The following is a 19,262-nucleotide window of genomic DNA, read 5'->3' on the forward strand; positions in this document are numbered from 1 at the left end:
AGCCATGATTGAGTGGTGGAATAGACTTGATGGGCCGAATGGCCTAATTCTGCTGCTAAGACAGATGAACTGATGAACTGTGAACTAATGAACTTTGATTGGCTTGATTGTATTCATGTCTTGTCTTTTTTTTTGTACTGGGTAGCACGCAAACAGAAGCTTTTCACTGTACCTCGTTAAACTAAACTAAACTGTAAATGCTGGCCTTGTCAGCGGTATCAAACCCTGAGAAATGCATTTTTTTTTAAACAAAGTGTTGTCATTCGTGAACCTTTGGAATGTAAGGCAGTTTGAATTCCAGTCTTGTCTGTCCCACTTGGCTGTTGAGAGCGCTGGAGGATAACAAATGGAGTGGTGTGCTTTGTAGATGCTGTGTGGGTAGCTGAGACTACAATCCAAAGGTGGGATCGCCCACCTTCATACGCTGCAGGATGATTTACCAAGAATGTCAAAAGGCAATTTGTACTCCCGATTTCAAACCAAGTCCATCCATTATGTCCTCTCCAACACGAGAGAATCATTCAGTGCCATTGTCAATGAATTCCCCGTGATCAATTGCACTGAGTCACAAATGACCTGAAACCTCACCGGAATGGTGACATGAATACAATGGCTACAAGTTCAGGTCAGTGGCTGAGACCTCCGCAGCAAGCGATTCATGTCCTGATTCCACAAATCAGGAGCTTGTCAGAATACTTTCCAATTGTCCGGGTGAGTCAACACCACTGACAATGTTTCTTATCCATCACTCTCGACTGTCAATCTCTCCACTGCCAGCACATAATGGCTGCAGTCTACACCGTCTTCAAACTGTATTAGACTTTGACAACATCGACTTTAATTTAGTTTAATTACGGTTTATTATTGTCACGTGTACCGAGGTACAGTGAAAAGCTTTTTTGTTGCGTGCTATCCAGCCCGCGAAAAGACTAAACATGAATTCTCATGAATTCACTGGCAATTGGAATTCATTGCCACAGACGGCTGTGGAGGCCAAGTCAAAATGGATATTTTTAAGGCTCAGATTGACAGATTCTTGAATGGTACAGGTGTCAGGGGTTATGGAGAGAAGGCAGGGGACTGGGGTTGAGAGGGAAGGATAGATCAGCCATGATTGAATGGCAGAGTAGACTTGAAGGGCCAAATGGCCTAATTCTGCTCCTATAACTTATGAACTTATGATTACAAACAAACCATCCGCAGTGTAGTATAGTTTAGTTTATTGTTACATGTACTGAGGTTCAATTAAAAGCTTTTTGGTTTACACGTACAGCAAAAGGGAATAACATTTAATGCAAGATAAAGTCTAGTGAAGTCCAATTAAATATAGTCTGAGGGTTTCTAATGAGGTAGATAGTAGATCAGGACTGCTGGCTTGTTTGTGTTGGGATGGTTCAGTTGCCTGATAACAGTTGGGAAGAAACTATCCCTGAATCTGGAGGTTTGCGTTTTCACACTTCTGCATCTACCACGGAGAAATCTGTGACTTCTTTTGTTCTCAGTATTGCTGGCAAGGACAGCATGTATTTCTTCTCACTGGTTGCCGTTAAGTAATCAATGGTCAGCTGCCTTTTTGAATGACTACAGTCCTTCTGGCAAAGGTACTGTGGAATAGGGAGCTCCAGGAAGTAGACTTAGTCCTGATGAAGTCTGGCCATATCGTTCCAAGTCAGGATGGTATGTGACTTGGATGGGATCTACATCTTGTGGTATTCCCATTAGCCTATCCATCTGGGTGGTAGATTATGGGCTGGTAGAGCTGCTACCCCACAGCGCCAGAGACCCGGGTTCAATCCTGACCAGGGGTGATGTCTTTGTGGAGTTTTTACATTCGTCCTGTGACCGCGTGGGTTTCCTCTGTGTGCTCTAGCTTCTTCCCACTTCAGGCGACACAGTAGCACGACGGTAGGGTTGCTGCCATACAGCGCCATTGACCCGGATTTGATCCTGACTACAGGTGCTGTCTGTACGGAGTTTGTACGTTCTCCCCGTGACCGCGTGGATTTTCTCTGGGAACTCGGGTTTTCTCCCACACTCCAAAGACGTACAGGTTTGTAGGTTAATTGGCTTGTATAAATGATCCCTCGTGTGTAGGATATTGCTAGTTTATGGGGATTGCTGGTCCGTGTGGACTCAGTGGGCTGACGGGCCTGTTTCCGCGCTGTATTTCTAAACTAAACTAAAGTAATTTCCCAAGACATCTAGGTTTGTAGGTCAATTGGCCTCTGTAAAATTTCCCCTGGTGTGTAGGGAGTGGATGAGAAAGTGGGATAACATAGAACCTGATCGTGCAGCCGGTCGGAGGTCGGCATGGACTCCGAAGGGCCGAAGGGCCTGTTTCCGTGCTGTATCTCTAAAACTAAAACAAAAACAAAGATGCCTTGGATTGAAGTGCTGCTCAGAGAAACCTTGCAGAGTAACTGAAGTGCACTTTGCGGATGTATCACAGCACATGGATGTGATGGAGGAAGTCAAGGTCTCGGGTAGTGCACAGTGTGTCATTCGAGCCGACTGCCTTGTCTAGAAGTGGGCCAAACTTCTTCTGTGTTGTTGCTGCACTCATTATTACATTAAAGCTATTTTTTTTGAGAATTTTATGGATGTAATCTGCGGCTTATTGATTCTTGTGATGCATGGTTTGAATCTCATTAGACAAGGTGCCAGCGCACACGTTGATGCTCATTCAAGGTTAGAAATGTCATTGCAGCGCTTTCTTTCAAAGTTGCACCGTGGAGAGAGCTAACTGCAGCCCAGGTGTAACCTCCAAGAAGAACACAGGCTGAGTTACCTTCCCCAACCACGAAGCGTTACCCACAGCACAAGTATTTGCGTTCCACACAAAGGATTTTTTTTAAACTATCTTCTTTTTTGCAAAATAAAACTTATTTATTTATTCGTGTCATCACACAGCTGTTTGCCAATAGCGAGCAAATTTTAGTGCCACGTCGTTGGCCTCTGCAAGATCCTTTACAGTGCATGTGTCATGCAGCACGTCACAGCTCAGGAGATGTTCTGTCGTCTGGAGGCCCCGTCTGCACTTGCAGTCTGCCCCAGTCTGAGATAAAACGCAAACAGTTTTACAAAGGCTCCTCACGACCGTGTTTGGTCATGTGCTGCTTTGATATCATGGACAATCACTCTCACTCTCTCATCTCAACCATTTGGTCCATCTTTGGACCAAGGCTACAATGAGGTCCAGAGCACATGATAAGAGATACCTGTGTCATTTTCCACATAGTCAGGCGGGACTTACATATGAGGAAAGACTAGATAGACTGGGCTTGTACTCGCTGGAATTTAGAAGACTGAGGGGGGATCTTATAGAAACATATAAAATTCTTAAGGGGTTGGAGAGGCTAGATGCGGGAAGATTGTTCCCGATGTTGGGGGAGTCCAGAACCAGGGGTCACAGCTTAAGGATAAGGGGGAAGTCTTTTAGGACCGAGATGAGAAAACATTTCTTCACACAGAGAGTGGTGAGTCTGTGGAATTCTCTGCCACAGAAGGTAGTTGAGGCCAGTTCATTGGCTATATTTAAGAGGGAGTTAGATGTGGCCCTTTTTGCTAAAGGGATCAGGGGGTATGGAGAGAAGGCAGGTACAGGCTACTGAGCTGAATGATCAGCCATGATTATATTGAATGGCGGTGCAGGCTCGAAGGGCCGAATGGCCTACTCCTGCACCTATTTTCTATGTTTCTATGTTTCTATGACAGTGTACCAACTGTACTGAACCACAGATCTCAGTATTATAGCTTGGATATTGCCTGGGCCTATCTATCTGGGTGGTAGAATGTGGGCGGCACACAGCTGGCGGAGCTGCTGCCTGGGCGTGGGTTCAATCCTGACCATGGGTGATGTCTTTGTGAAGATTTCACATTCGCCCTATGACCGCTTGGGTTTCCTCCTTGTGCTCTAGCTTTCTCCCACTTCAGGGGGCACAGTGGCACAGCAGTTGAGATGCTGCCTGACAGCGCCAGAGAGCTGGGTTTGATCCTGACTACGGATGCTGGCTGTATGGAGTTTGTACGTTCTCCCTGTGACCGAGTGGGTTTTCTCCGGGTGCTCCAGTTTCCTCTCGCGCTCCAAAAGATGTACAGGTTTGTGGGTTAATTGGCTTGAGCAAAATTTGTAAATTGTTCCTCGTGTTTAGGATAGTGGTAGTGCATGGGTGTTTCTAGTGTGAAGGATAGTGTTGATGTATAGGGTGATCATGGGTCGGCGTGGACCCGGTGGGCCGAAGGGCTTGTATCTCTAAAGTCGAAAGTCTCTTTACATATACAAAGTCAGATTTCAACCCATGAGGGGATTTATTTTTCAGTATCAAAAATCGCAAACGAAGTATGACTCTGATTTTGATCGGATCAGCTGCAAAATGGATCATATCTAGATCACATTCAGGTTTTAATGGTATTAATCAATAGTTTTGCACTCGTTAGAAGAATCACAATTTAAGTGTGATTTTTTTTTCCCTTGCACTTCCCGTGTCTGGTTGCATTGTGAGTTTTATGTTCACGCGCGTTCATATCAAATTTGCTTACAAGTGGCTCAGTTGGAGCGAGAGGCAGTCAGCCACAGCCCAGCTGCCACAGAAACAACAACACAAACCTCTGCCAGGAATGAGCAACAGTGCATGAAGTAATTAACTATTCAACCAAGAGCGTCGTCAAATATTTGAATAGCATGTCGTACTACTCATGAAAACTCTTAAACCAGGTTTGGTTTACGTGTGACTGCTTTTTTGTTTGCAAGCTGCTAAATGCATTCTTTGTCAGACTTTTGGAAATCTGATTTGAATTATTCTGTGTCGCTATAGTTACAAGAAGCTGAAACCTAACAGTGGTTCGAATCTTTTGCGTTGATTGTAGATGGGGTGATTCAACTATTTTAGCACCGTCTTTAATCTCTGTACCCATTTAACTGCACTTTCCTTCTTATTATTCAAGATTCTTTCTTTTAATAAAATGCAACAACTTGCATGTATTTTGCTTCTTCGACACAGAAAAATCACGGAATTGAGTCCATGTGGAGTCTGTATACAATCGTGGCAGTCTCATTCCCCTAATCTTTCCCCATACTCCTGCAAATAATTCTCTATTACACATATGCCTTGCCCTCTTGAAAGCCTTCATGGCCTGTTTATGTTACTATCCAATGGTTCAATGGTTCTTTATTGTCATGTGTACCGAGGTACAGTAAAATTCATTTTTTGCATACAGACCAGTAAAACAAAATAGACACAAAATGGTGGAGCAACTCAGTGGGTCAGGCAGCATCTCTGGAGAAAAGGAATAGGTGATGTTTTGGGTTGATACCTTTCTTTTCATCTCAACCTAAAATGTCGCCTATTTCCTTTTCCAGAGATGCTGCCTGAGTTACTCCAGCACTTTGTGTCTTTCTTTGGTGTGAACCAGCATCTGCAGTTTCTCCCGACAAAGATCCCCGGTTAAGTTCAGAATGTATTGAAACAGCCTCCTGAGTCTCTATGTGTCGGAAGGAACTGCAGAAGCTGGTTTATACCGAAGATGGACACAAAATGCTGGAGTAACTCAGTGGGTCAGGCAGCATCTCTGGAGAAAACGAATAGGTGACATTTCGCGTCAGAAGGGTTCCGACCTGAAACGCCACCAATACTTTTCCTCCAGAGATGCTGCCTGACCCGCGGAGTTACTCCAGCATTATGTGTCCATCAATATGCACGAGTCACCAGTTTTTGGCACCATTTTCCCAGTCCCAGTTGCAGCTGGCCATAAAGGCCCCTTGCAGCCGTCGCCTCCATACTTGCCCGGCCACCTTCAACCTTTATGCCCCAGGGGCACCCACTGCAGCCGGCCTTGCGGGTGTGGAAGGTGAGTACACCGGCTCTCCTTACCAGCTCCTTGTCCAGCATCCGCCGCCTACCCGTCAGGCTGCACGGTGGCGCAGCGGTAGAGTTGCTACCTTACAGCGAATGCAGCGCCAGAGACTCAGGTTCGTTCCTGACTATGGGCGCCGTCTGTACGGAGTTTGTACGTTCTCCCCGTGACCTGCGTGGGTTTTCTTCGAGATCTTTGGTTTCCTCCCACACTCCAAAGACGTGCAGGTATGTAGGTTAATTGACTGGGTAAATGTAAAAATTGTCCCTAGTGGACTCGGCGGGCTGAAGGGCCTGTTTCCGCGCTGTATCTCTAAATCTAAACTCTAAATACCCAGCCCACGCTCACATTTCACTCCGTCTTTTAGGATGTCCCAGCCACAGAAGGCAGTGGAGGCCAATTCACTGGGTGTTTTCAAGAGCGAGTTAGATATAGCTCTGAGGGCTAATGGAATCAAGGGAAATGGGGAGAAAGCAGGAACGGGGTACTGATTTTGGATGATCAGCCATGATCATATTGAATGGCGGTGTTGGCTTGAAGGGCCGAATAGCCTGCACTTATTTTCTATGTCTATGTGTATGTCTATTCCACACAGTCCCACGCAGACTATAGGTAGTCCTTGTTCTCAAGTTCCAGATCGTAATCACACCCTGCATTAAAAAAACCTTTTTAGTTTAGTTTAGAGATACAGCGTGGAAACAGGCCCTTTGGACCATCGAGTCCTTGCCGACTAACTTTCACCGCACACTAACTATCCCACACATACTGGGGACAATTTACAATTTTACTAAGCCAATTAGCCTACAAACCTGTACATCTTCGGAGTATATAAGGCTGGATGAGATTGCAAAGATACTTGCAGACAGAGTAATTAAGTCATACAGCATGGAAACAGGCCCTTCATCCCAAATTATCCCTGCCAACCAAGATTTCTAACCTGGCCCATCCTACCTGCCCACGTTTGGACCATATCCCTCTAAATCATTCCTATCCATGCCCAAAAGTCCTTTAAATGCTATTTAGCTACCTCCTCTGGCAATTCATCCACACCACCTTCTGTGTTAAAAAGCTGCCCTGTTAAATCTCACATTAAACCTACAGAGAGAACTTCCAGTTGCATCACATATATATTCTGACATGTAAGTGACGAATCATATCTACTTAGAGTCATAGAGTCATACAGTGTGGAAACTTTCCCATGCCAACCAACATGCCCCATCTACACTAGTCCCACATGCCCAAGTTTGGTCCATATCCCTGTAAACCTGTCCCATCAATATACCTGTCCAAATGTTGCTTCAACATTGTGATGGTCCCTGCCTCAACTACCTCCTCTGACAGCTTGTCCCATAAACCCACCACCCTTGGTGTTAAAAGTTGCCTTTGAGTTCCAATTAAATCTTTCCCCCCCTCACCTTAAACCTATGTCGTCTGGTTCTCAATTTCCCCACTCTGGGTAAAAGACTCTGAGCATTTACCCTTCTATTCCTCTTATGATCTTATATACCTCTATGAGATCACTTCTCATCCTCCTGCTCTCCAGGGAATCATAGTTTTATCAAATTCAGGACACAAATTATTGCCTCTTTAATCAGACAAGAACAACACAGCCTAATCAGCACGGTGGCACAGCGGCAGATTTGCTGCCTTACAGCGCCAAAGACCAGGCTCGATCCTGACTACGGGCGCTGTCTGTAGGTAGTTTGTATATTCTTCCTGTGACCGCATGGATTTTCTCCTCGTGCTCCAGTTTCCTCCCACATTCCAAAGACGTAGAGGTTTGAGGGTTAATTGGCTTTGGTAAAATTGTAAAATTGCCCCTACTGTGTTGGATAGTGCTGACTAGGTGGGCTGAAATGTCTATTTCTATGCTGTATCTCTCAAGTTTAAAATGAAGTCCAATGTCTAATCCCCATTTCCGTAACCTGATCTGCATTCTCACAAGGTACATCAGTCCAACCATAGATGCAGGTCTATGATTGGGCTTGTGTATCCACCAGTGAGTTCCAGCTACATCTCCATCCAATTCCGATGATCCTTTAACTTGAAATCCTTTTCCTCCTCCTAAAGATCTCTAAGCCAAGTAAAATAAGTAATTCTTATTCACTCCTGTAATTATATCCTCCTCAATGAATCCTCCTATCACACTGCGGTGTCAGAAAACAGCCTCAACCTTGCCAATATTTCTTCACAGTTAACATTCTCGAGGCCTGGCAACATCTTCATAATCCTACCCTGCATTCTCTCCAGTACCATCACGTCTTCCCTGCAGCATGAAATGTACCCAATACTCTAAGTGTAACCTAACTAGTGTTTTATACATTTCCAGCATAACCTCCCTGCTGTTCTATTCTCTGCTTCAGTAAACAAAGCAAAGCATCTCATTTGACTTCTTAACCACCTTATCCACATTTTAAAGAGCTGTTGACATTTTGAAAAAAACAAATCACAATGAGCTTGAAACATGTTTCACTGTTGTCAGCTTTAGATTCTGGAGCGACAGATTTGCTCTTTTAAATTTTTTAAAATTGTGCAGGCGGTACAGTGACACAGCTGGTAGAGCAGCTGCCTCACAGCATGAGAGACCTCAGATCGATCCTAACCTCGGGTGCAGTCTGTGCGGTGTTTGCACGTTCTCCCAGTGGCCATGTGGGTTTCCACCGGGTGCTCCGGTTTCCTCCCACATCCCAAAGACGTGTGGGTTTGTAGGTTAATTGGCCCCTAGTGTGTAGGGAATGGATGGGATGACCCTTCGGTCTAACTTGCCCATGTTGACCAACATGCCCCATCTACACCTAGTCCCATCTGACTGCATTTGACCCATATCCAAGCCTATCCAATGTAGTCAGTTGTGTTGATTGCCAATGGCCATTGGGAATAACATAGAACTAATGTGAATGGATGATCGATGGGTGTGGAACGGGATGGGCTGAAGTGCCTGTTTCCATGCTGTATCTCTAATCTAGATGGTTCAAAATGTCTGTAGACATTTGATGGGCCAAATGGCCTAATTCTGCTCCTCGAATTTATGAACGGATGAACTTATGACATCTTGTAATACCACCACAATGGTTATTTCAGTGACAGGAATGAGTTTGATCTGTATCTAACGTCGTGTGCAGGATTAAATGGTCCAGATACTTCTGCTCATCAGTTTAAATATTACTCCCTATCAGTTATTTATTCCGTTTTGTTGTGTATCACTCTGCTTGAAAGGAAGAGCAGAAATTTCTGATCTTAGCACCGAAACCAAATTGCATCATTCCATCTTGCATGTTTCATGATTTAACCAGGATTAGGCTGTTATTATACAGCACACCTCCAAATGTCAAAGTGTCTCAAATGGCTTCCCATTCAAAGAGTTGAGTTTGAAGTATGAGAGTCCGGGGATTAGAGGAATTTAATTTTTTGAGGTTAAGTTTGGCAGTCAGGAGTATCATGAGCAGAAAGAAATTAAAAATCGCACATTTGATGGAAACATGAATTTTAACACAAGAACTAAATTAATGCATGGATTGGTTTAATCAAGATGATATCATTGAACAAGCTTTTTTCTTAGTTTATAATTATAACTATCAGGAAATGAAAACCTGTTAATATTGCATTATCACGTGGTACAGAGAGAAATCTGTTAACAACGGCATTCCAGTTGTAAATTCTAAAGGATAATTAGGCTACAGATTAAACAATTATCTACTTCCATGTATACTACATAACACACGGTACAGCTTTAGAGCTATTTAATTTTCCACTAAAATGTATCAACTTGGTATTAAAGACAGAGTGAAGCTAGTCTTTGCCCCCAAAACCTTTGTTACTGGAACTTGCTTGACCAAGAGCTAAGTGGATAATATAGATCCATAGAGTCATAGAGTCATACAGCGTGGAAACAAGCCCTTCGGTCCAACTTGCCCACATTGACCAACATGCCCCATCTAAACCTAGTCCCATCTGCCTGCATTTGGCCCATACCTAAGCCTATCCTATCCATGTACTTGTCCAGATGTTTTGTAAAAGCTGTGATGGTACCTGCCTCAACTACCTCCTCTGGCAGCTCGTTCCATACATCTACAGCACCGGAGGTCAGGATCAAATCCACCATTTGCAGCTACTGTAATGTCACTTTTGCCAATTGATTTGTTGATGAGCTACTAGTTCTCAATACTGATTGGCAATTTCCCTCTTATTAAAGTCTTCATCAATAGCATTACCTCAGTAAATTTGGCCCTAGCTTTGCTGGCTGTGGTGTTAGCTGCATCATTATGATCTCTGCTAGGGTAACAGATGGGTAGGGAGACGTTGTTTTGAAAGGCAAGACACTAGAGAGACTGTGAAAGGCAATGAAGGCCTTTCAATAGTTAATCCATCCTTTAAACATTGCTGAGAGACCCCACCCCCCTGCCTTTAGAAAGTCCCATTTCTTCCCTTAGTCCAAATCACAATCACCATTAGGGTGATAGAGTTATATGGCATGGAAACAGGGCCTTTAGCCCATGCTTACCAAGTTACCTGCCTGAGCATTAACTCAGGGACACAGGCGTCCTCTTGTTTCATCTTCACTGAGCGTGGAAGTTTGCCCACAGTGGTCCTGGGTGCAATCCAACTCCACGAATCTCAGAATTCCAACCTCAGCATAAAGTTAATAAATGATGGGTACATTGGTGCAGTGGTAGAGTTGCTGCCTCACAGCGCCAGAGACCCAGGTTCGATTCTGACTATGGGTGGGTCTGTACGGGGGTTGTACGTTCTCCCCGTAACCGCATGGGTTTTCCTCGGGTGCTCCGGTTTCCTCCCACACTCCAAAGATTTCCTCCCACACTCCAAAGACATACAGGTTTGTAGGTAAATTGGCTTGGGTAAAGGATTGTAAATTGTCCCTAGTGTGTAATGGGATAGTGCTCTTGTACAGGGATCGATGGTCGGCGTGGACATGATGGGCCGAAGGGCCTGTTTCCGTGCTGTAACTAAACTAAACTAAACTAAAAAAGACGTACCTTTAGAAAGGAGATGAGAAAGAATTTATTTAGTCAGCGGATGATTAATCTGTGGAATTCATTGCTGTTAGTGAACAGAGGAACAGAATGATTATTCCAGCATGAAGACACTGCAAAAAAGAAAACAAATCTGTATGTATTTCTTTCTTTATTGCAGATTTGTAGAACCCAGTAGGTTAATCTATGATGAGTGTTTGTCAGCACCGGGCCTGCACTCGTTCGAGTTTAGAAGACTGAGGGTGGGGGGGGGGGCCTCATTGAAACATACAGAATGGTGAGGAGCTTGGATAGAGTGGATGTGGAGAGGATGTTTCCACTGGTGGGAGAGTCTAGGACTGGAGGTCATAGCCTCAGAATTAGGGGATGTTATGTTAGGAAGGAGATGAGGAGCAAATTTCTTTAGTCGGTGGGTGGTGAATCTGTGGAATTCTTTGCCACAGATGGCTGTGGAGGCCCAGTCAAGTGGATAATTTTAAGGCAAAGATAGATAGATTCGTGATTAGTATGGGTGTCAGAGATTATGGGGAGAAGGCAGGAGAATGGGGTTAGGAGGGAGAGATAGATCAGCCATGATTGAATGGCGCAGTAGACTTGATGGGCCGAATGGCCTAATTCTACTCCTATTCCTCATGACCTTATGACCTTATTAACAGCATCGACAGATGTTGAATTTTAATTCCAAGCACCTTTGAGGCGGCGTTGTGTCGTGGGTAGGGGATATCTCAAGGCTGACAGTGAGCTGCTGCTCAGCAAGACTTTGCCAGCTGATACAAAGCTGCCCTTAAGATCACCAGCTGCCAAGGATGGCACCTCCCTGAATGTCTATGAATAACTCTGACTTCCATCACAAGTGTTCGGAATTAATAGGCAAAAGAGCCAGAGGTACCCTGAGAGTGAAATTTTAATGTAGTCAGTTGTATTGATCTGGCACACACTACTGGAAAGGACAGTGGGCGTGGATTCAACGATACATTGCAAAGGAGAATTGGGTACATAATCAGGGAGAGAAATGTAGGGAAAGAACAAGGGGTGACACTAGTTGAGAGTTCTTTCCAAGAAGTGGCGCATGTATCAAGGACATAAAGGGCAGCAAGGTGACGCAGCGGTCGAATTGCTGCCTTACAGCGCCAGAGATCCAGTTTCCATCCTGACTACAGGTGCCGTCTGTACGGAGTTTGCACGTTCTCCCTGTGACCTCATGGGTTTTCTCCGGGTGCTCCGGTTTCCTCCCGCATTCCAAAGATGTGTGGGTTTGTAGGTTAATTGGCTTCTGTAAATTGTAAATTGCCCCTATTGTGTAGGATCGTACAGGGCGATTGTTGGTCAGCCTGGACTCAGTGGGCCAAAGGGCTTGTTTCCACGCTGTATCTCTAAACGAAACTGAAGTAAACTGAATCAGTAACTAAACACCAGTTATAAAAGTCTCCCATTTGATCTTCTTCCCAGAACTCGCTGATAGTCATAGAGTCACACAACACAGAAACAGGCCCTTCAGCCCACCTTTCCCACACCAACTAAGATGTCCCATCTAGACTAGACCCCACATCCCTGCATTTTGGCCCGTATCCCCCAAAACCTTTCCTATCCATGTACCTGTGCAAATGTCCTTAACATGTTGTTATTGTACCTGCCTCAACCATCTCCTTGTTCCATAGCATCTCGTTCCAGAGACCCACCACCCTCTGTGTGGAAAAGTTGCTCCTCACTTTCCTATTAAACCTTTCCCCTCTCACCTTAAACCTTTCCCCTCTCACTTTACATGGGGCAGAGGTTAATGTGCCTATCTTCCTTCACTTAAACATATGGAGAAAGTATGCCATTAAATTCTTCACATGTTACTATGAATCCCAATGTTGAATGCAATTATTTGGAACATTAACTCAATTACATGATGGGTGTAGTCTCTTCATTTACAAGATAGAGGTGAAGAGTGGAGGCGGTGGAGAGTAAGCAGCGGTAGACTGTTAAACAGTTAACCTTTCACTTTCAGATTATTACTGTTGCTAAATTGAAATTAAAACAGTGGGAGGATAGCAATGTAATCACCGAGGAGTCATTAGTCAGGCCAACCATCCCACAATAATTTGTCCAGGCATCCTTACACTCCATTTTGCAGGAAATTTATTAATATGTCATAGCAGGAACAAAAATGTCTGCATGATTCCTTTGCAAATTGCACCATATTCCTTGTGACATAATCTTTGCAGTAGCGGCCAGATCAGCTAAATAATATGAAATGCGATGGTACAAAAATGCAACAAAAAAAGTGTAAAGGCTGATAGATCATACTGCGATGGATTTCATTTTCCAATAAACTATTTTGTGCTTGACAGAAGGCAATGATTAAATTATTGCAACAAAAAAATGTGTGATATTGATAATGTGCAACTAAATACCATCTTTTTGCATGGTATTCGATATAATTATTGTCATTGTTGACTGCTACAAGAAATGCTGCGATATATTTCTCTTAGAAAGATTTATTAATATTTTCTTCTCTTGCATTCAGCCAGTGAGGCACTAAAGTTGACAGCCAAGTCTTACTTGAACTGTTTTCTTCTATTCCCAGTTTGGTACGGCTCAGTCGGTCGCTTTCACATCCCAGAGTCAGAGAAAATCTATCGACACAATCCTAATTACCAGACATTTAACTCAAAATCAAGGCTGGTGCAGGTGCAGGTGCACCACTGGTTTTCCACCGCCCATGTTTCCAGAAGAGCTTTTCTGGATGATTCGTTTTGCCGGACCATCAGAGGTCATCGCCTCCAGGAGGAGTCCAATGGTACCAGAAAGGTCCGCCTAGACTGCCAAGGGGGTCGGCTATGGGAACGGATCCGCCGGTCTGGCTGGGCCGGAGTTCCAGAGCCCCAGCCGCTGAGGGCAAATTCAATCTGCCGATTGGCCGCGGAAGTCCAAATGAGGTCGATATCGGCTGCCTCACCCAGCCGAGGGGCCACACTTTGGAGGGGACCTCTGGGGTGGAGGTGGGGGGGGGGGGGGGGGGGGGCTGGATTTCAGGGATATCTGTGCAGAGTTTGCATGTGGTCAATAGATAATAGACAATAGACAATAGGTGCAGGAGTAGCCCATTCGGCCCTTTGAGCCAGCACCACCATTCAATGTGATCATGGCTGATCATTCACAATCAGTACCCCGTCCATGCCTTCTCTCCAAACCCCCTGACTCTGCCATCATTAAGAGCTTTATCTAGCTCTTGAAAGCATCCAGAGAATTGGCCTCCACTGCCTCCTGAGGCAGAGAGTTCCACAGATTTGCAACTCTCGGAATGAAACCGTTTTCCCTGTCCCTGTGTCTGTGTGGGTTACGGACCCCTCCCAAGTTTACTTCTTGTTCATTCTTGCGTTGCTGCATGAATGTACCTGTAGAGCTGCAGCAAGTAAGAATTTCATTGCTCTGTTCCAGGTGCCTGTACTTGCCCCTTATGGTCGAATGTGGGAGAGTGGATGGGCACAAGGACACAAAAGGAGCTGGAGTAACTCGGCAGGTCAGGCAGCATCTCTGTAAAAACAGAAAAGGTGATGTTTTGGGTGAAGGCCCTTCTTCAAACTGACTGTAGTGGGGGGATTGGAGGCGGAGAAACTAGAAGCAAGCAAAACCCAGGACAAATTGGGGCTGTCAACAGATTTAGATTTTTTTTAGATTTAGAGATACAGCGTGGAAACAGGCCCTTCGGCCCAGTGAGTCCGTGCCGCCCAGCGATCCCCGCACATTAACACTATCCTACATACACTAGGGACAATTTACATTTACCCAGTCAATTAACCTACATACCTGTATGTCTTTGGAGTGTGGGAGGAAACTGAAGATCTCGGAGAAAACCCACGCAGGTCACGGGGAGAACGTACAAACTCCGTACAGACGGCGATCGTAGTCAGGATCGAACCTGAGTCTCCGGCGCTGCATTCGCTGTAAGGCAGCAGCTCTACTGCTGCGCCACCGTGCCGCCCAATGACCTCAGGCAAGGAGGTTCCCAGATAGGCCAATTGTTGGCCAGAGATGGTGTGATCCCGAGAAGGATACATCTTTACTTACTGTGGGACAAGGCAAGGAGGGAGCGGCACGTGGGATCGCGGGCCGATCCAGGGGAAGGTGACAGACGAAGGCCCTGCAGAGGCCTGGGGCCTACCTGGAATGGTAACCGTTCCTGTTGACCAAGCGTGCAAGTGGACCAGACTTTGGACTTTGGAAATGGCACCAAAACATGTGTGCAAATAGACAAAAATAATTTTACTGTGCAGTGACAAATGTGACAAATAAAGACAAAATAAACAGCATTGAAACTTTGGACCAGCTGAGTTGCTCCAGAAGTTTGTGACCGAGAGTAGATGTGAAAAGAAGGGAATACAACAGGTTAGACTACGATCCATGTAAAAAGGGGCAGTTGATGGTCAGCACAATGAGTGCCTTATGACTCTATGACTTGGTGTCAATGGTGGTTGAAGCCTTCGATTATATCTCTGCAACTTTACTTATTCACTGTCAAAGGCTCCTGTCAGTTTGAAGGAAGCACCGCAAGTTCATTCCATCTTCCTGAACATTATTTCTCGAACGCCGCGTGCATCGCAAGATTCATCATCAGTTTGACAAATGCTTGACCCCGTGTCTCCGATGACATGATTTCCCAGCTCCCACTGGTTAGTTGAATCCCAGGAGCATTCTCACAGATAATTGAGAATGCAGATAACAGGGAGGTAGGTAATTAAATTTCCAGCAGTTTGCAACTGTCATTGAGACATTGAGTCGTAGTCATAGAGTCATACAGTGTGGAAAAAGGCCCTTCTGCCCAACTTGCCCACACTGACCAACATGTCCCATCTACACTAGTCCCACCTGCCTGAGTTCGCCCCAGATCCCTCTAAACCTGTCCTATCCATGTACCTGTCCCAATGTTTCTTAAACGTAGCTATCGTACCTGCCTCATAACCTCCCCTGCAGCTCGTTCCGTACACTCACCACCCTCTGTGTGAAAAAGTACCCCTCAGGTTCCTATTAAATCCTCCCCGCCCCCCTCCTCTGGTTCTCAATGCCCCTACTCTGGGAAAGAAACTCTGTGCATCTACCCGATCTATTCCTCTCATGATTTTGCACACCTTTGTCCTGCTATTTTCCACATAAATGGCTGTCAACTAATATTAAAAAGCGGGCTTTAATTTCTCAAGTTGCTGGGGTACAGTCTGCTTGCTGTGGGAGTTGAAAAGGCAAGAGACCCAAATGGACTGATATAAGCACTGTTTGCCAATCCCCAGGTACATCCCATCGTGAAGGCAATTCTGCTGCAGCCACTGAAGCAGTAATTTAATACAACCTGAACTAAATTGGTCAACCATAAGTCTGTGATTATAAATCTTGGGAGCTTGGATTCAAGTGATCCCCGGGGACTAAACTATAAATGTGCCTTCAGATTGTGGAGCAGCGCGGTCAAGCTATTTAAAAAGGAGGCCCATTCACCCAAGACAGATACAGCTTGATGTTATGATGGAAATTCATGCACAGGAGAAAGCCATTCAGTTCATTGTGTCCTTGCCTGGCGTTAATGGGGCGGCACAGTGGCGCAGCCGGGAGAGCTGCTGCCTCACAGCTCCAGAGACCCAGGTTCGATCCTGACCTCAGGATACTGGCCGCGCGGAGTTTGCACGTTCACCCTGTGACTGCATGGGTTTCCTCTGGTGCACTCTCACATCTCAAGGACGTGCAGGTTAACTGGATGCTGGCTCCCTACCCATGGTATGTAGGGAGTGGATGTGAAAGTGGAACAACAGAGAACTGGTGCGAATAGGTAATCGTAGTTGGTGCGGACTCTGTGGCAGGAACGGGGTACTGATTGAGAATGATCAGCCATGATCACATTGAATTGTGGTGCTGGCTCGAAGGGCCGAATGGCCTCCTCCTGCACCTATTGTCTATTGTGGGCCGAAGGGCCTGTTTCCCCGCTGTATCTCTAAGTACTAAGTAGAAGTACGGCAGGGTGACACGGTGCGCGGCAGTAGAGTTGCTGGCTCGTAGCGCCAGGTACTTGGGTTTGATCCTGACTACGGGGGGCTGTCTGTACGGAGTTTGTACGTTCTACCCGTGACAGCGTGGGTTTTCTCCGGGTGTGCTCCGGTTTCCTCCCACACTCCAAAGACGTACAGGTTTGTAAGTCAATTGGCTTCGGTTAAAAATTGTGAGTTGTCCCTAGTGTGTAGGATAGTGCTGGTGTGTGGAGATCAGCACAGACTCGCTGGGCCTGTTTCTGCGTTGTATCTCTAGATTAGACTAAACTAAAGTACAAAAATTGATTAATTCCGGATCCTCTGCCCCATTAATTTTCTGCATCTAATGCTCTCAGTCATTTGTTCATCGTGCACCTTGTATTTTGGGTTTTGGTTGGGTAGTCTGGCTAATTGGTTCACTGATGACAGACTAACAAAAATCTACCTCACGGAGAGCTGACTAAGGGCAAACGCTCAAGTGATGGACAGAAAGCAGGCAATCACAGCCTTTCAACATGCCTGACACCCATTACTGGGGGTACAACAAGCATTGGATCATTCTGTGCCCACATAAAAAGTGGTGCCCATTCCCACCATCTCTCAGTGGCCCAGCTGGTAGAGCTGGTGCTTCACGGTACCGGAGACCCGGGTTCAATCCTGACTTCGGGTGCTGTCTGTGTGGAGTTTGCACGTTCTCCCTGAGTTTACATGTTTCTCCCAAAGGAAAGCCATTCAATGATTCAATGTATCAATACTGCACATAACTGCACACAATACTGCACACAGCTGCACACAATACTGCACACAATACTGCACACAGCTGCACACAATACTGCGCACAACTGCGCACAATACTGCACGCAACTGCACACAATACTGCACACAACTGCACACAATACTGCACACAATACTGCACACAATACTGCACATAATACTGCACACAATACTGCACACAGCTGCACACAATACTACACACAATACTGCACACAATACTGCACACAATACTGCACACAATACTGCACATAATACTGCACACAATACTGCACACAGCTGCACACAATACTGCACACAATACTACACACAATACTGCACATAATACTGCACACAATACTGCACACAATACTGCACACAACAGCACACAATACTGCACACAACTGCACACAATACTGGACACAATACTGCACACAATACTGGACACAATACTGCACACAACTGCACACAATACTACACACAACTGCACACAATACTGCACACAACTGCACACAATACTGCACACAATACTGCACACAATACTGTACACAATACTACAAATGCGGCATAACCGGAGCCCTGTCAAGCTGCATCATGACTTCAATGCCGTGACCAATGAAGGCCAGCATACCACATGCCTCCTTTACCACTCTATCTACTTCCGTTGCCTCTTTTAGCGAGTTATGAAGTTGGGCTCTAAGATCCCTCTGTTCATCAATGCTGTTCAGGGTTATGCCATTAATTGTATATTTTCTCTTACATTCAACTTCCCACACTTGCTCGGATTGAACCTCATCCGCCATTTGTCTGCCCATTTCTGTAGCAGATCTATTTCCCATTGTGTACCTCGACAGGCTTCCTCACAGTCCATGACCCCAGCAATCTTGGTGTCATTGGCAAATTTACGAACCAACCTGTCTACATTAATATCTGGGTCATTTGTCCACATCACAAACAGCATAGGTCTCAGCACAGATCCCTGCGGAACTCCACTGGTCACAGACCTCCAGCCTGAATCTTGTTCAACTATAGACCAGATGTTATGGTCTTATGTGAGAGTGGGAGCAACCAACAAGAATAGTTCTATTTTGTTTCTCCCTTCTTTCTTTCCAATCCCAGTTCGGCTGTGGACTGAGAACTTCTACGTCCCTTGTAGCTGAAACTTTAGGTTAGTTTAGAGTTTAGTTTCGTTTAGATATACAGTGCGGTATCGTTAATGATTGTGCTATGACTAACTAGTCTCTGGGCAGTTACAAAGTTTATAGAAACTTCCAGAGACAGCTTGTGAATAAACACTTTGTTTCTGCTCCTCATGTCCCTACTGCAGACCCAAAACGTCACCCATCCATTTTATTCCAGAGATGCTGCTTGACCTGCTGAGTTACTCCATAACTTGGGCGGCACGGTGGATCAGCAGTAGAGTTGCTGCCTTATCGTGTCAGACAGCTGGGTTCGATCCTGACTGTGGGTGCTGTATGGAGTTTGTACATTGAACCATGTGACCTCGTGGGTTTTCTCTGGGAGCTCCGGTTTCCTCCCACACTCTAATTTGTACAGGTTTGTAGGTTAATTGGCTTCGGTAAAAACTGTCAATTGTCCAAAGTGTGTACGATAGTGCGAGTGTGTGGGGTGATCGTTAGTCAGCGTGGGCTCGGTGGGCCAAAGAGCCTGT

The sequence above is a fragment of the Rhinoraja longicauda genome, chromosome 20 (genome assembly GCF_053455715.1).
Source record: "Rhinoraja longicauda isolate Sanriku21f chromosome 20, sRhiLon1.1, whole genome shotgun sequence".
In the NCBI taxonomy this organism is placed as follows: Eukaryota; Metazoa; Chordata; class Chondrichthyes; order Rajiformes; family Arhynchobatidae; genus Rhinoraja; species Rhinoraja longicauda.